This window comes from Mus pahari, chromosome 6 (genome assembly GCF_900095145.1).
Source record: "Mus pahari chromosome 6, PAHARI_EIJ_v1.1, whole genome shotgun sequence".
Lineage (NCBI taxonomy): Eukaryota > Metazoa > Chordata > Mammalia > Rodentia > Muridae > Mus > Mus pahari.
This window is the reverse complement of record NC_034595.1, coordinates 26,121,861-26,123,309: the sequence shown is the minus strand read 5'-3', so window position 1 is coordinate 26,123,309 and position 1,449 is coordinate 26,121,861. Positions and strand designations below refer to the sequence as shown.

Here is a 1,449-nt window from a genome sequence, read left to right as displayed (position 1 = left end):
CTTCCAATTCTAAATGTGATGAACCGAACAGAAACTGTAACTATGTCACAGTAGCAAAGCAAAAAAATAAAACAAGATCAGTTATCACACATGCAGGGAATTCTGCCATAAAGTTATCCCTCATATTCAATTATTCCAATCAAATAACATATTAAAACACTGGTGATATTAATGTTTTAGCTTTCCCTCAGTGCACTGAATGTTGTACACAACATGTTTTAAAAGAGGAGACATCACTGCAGGCAGGCTCAAAGAAGGAACAGACTCCCTTCGGCACTGACTCCACCAAGGACATACTGCTTTGGCCTGCACACACACACCTAGGAAAACGTGAATATAAACAGGATTTATGCTGGCCATTGTATCTGAAGAGCAAACTGAAGCCAAGTCTGCTAAAAACAAATCAACCAACCAAGCACTGGTTGCCAACAACCTTGGCAATTAAAACATTTCTACAGTGAAACCTCACATAAGACACCAAACAGTAACTAACATTTCTAAAAGTAATGTCACCCTTGGTGTTAATTCAAATATATCATGCTTCCTTGAATTTGCTGCAGAAATATTTATAAGTTTATATACATTAATAATAAATTACAGTGATATTTCTTGTCTTTGTACTTAATTACTCAAACCCTTGGAGTTTCTTCATCTCCTTTAAATTTTTCCTGGATGAATGCACACTGCAGGGCCTGGTTGATGCTAATTTGCTTAGCTGGGTCCAACATTAGGATCTGGTCCAACAAGTCCTTTAGCTGGTGTAATTTTTTACATTGATCTTCAGTATATCACTGGCACCCCATCAAGTCATCCAACAGGTCTTTAGTTGGATTAATGGTGCTCATGACAGCAACTTTCTCCCTCTCTGTTACTTTATCAACCTCATGTACATGAAGTTCAGATTTTGTTCAAAATGTTGATCGTTGAGTACATCTTTTCAGATCATCTTATTTTGAATTTTTCCTTTAAGGTCCTTCAAGATATGGTTATTAGTTTTGCCAGAAAATAATTTATTCCAGTATAGAGTTCATATAAGGTACAACCTACAGTCCACATGTCGATACCATAGTCATAGCTTTTACTTATAATGATCTCCAGAGTATGATAAAATCTATTGACAAGATAAGGCGTTATGTAATTATCTGCAACATGTGAAGCTGATCCAAAAATCACAAAGCTTTAAAATTGTTTTGGATTCATTAACCAGAACATTATCTGGTTTGATATCTGCATGTAGGATATTATNTNTTTTTTTTTTTTTTTTAGCTTAACTTTTTTTTTATTATTATTATTTTCTTTATTTACATTTCAAATGCTATCCCGAAAGTTTCCCATACCCCTCCCCCCACCTCTGTTCCCCTACCTACCCACTCCCACTACTTGGCCCAGGCCTTGCCTTGTGCTAGGTCATATAGAGTTTGGAAGACCAAGGAGCCTCTATTCCCACTG

At 36.2% G+C, this 1,449-nt stretch overlaps 1 pseudogene; it reads right to left on the bottom strand.

The window, feature by feature from the left end:
• Positions 1 to 629: 629 nt before the first annotated feature.
• Positions 630 to 1,449, bottom strand: part of LOC110323275 — an 11,594-nt pseudogene continuing 10,774 nt past the window's right edge.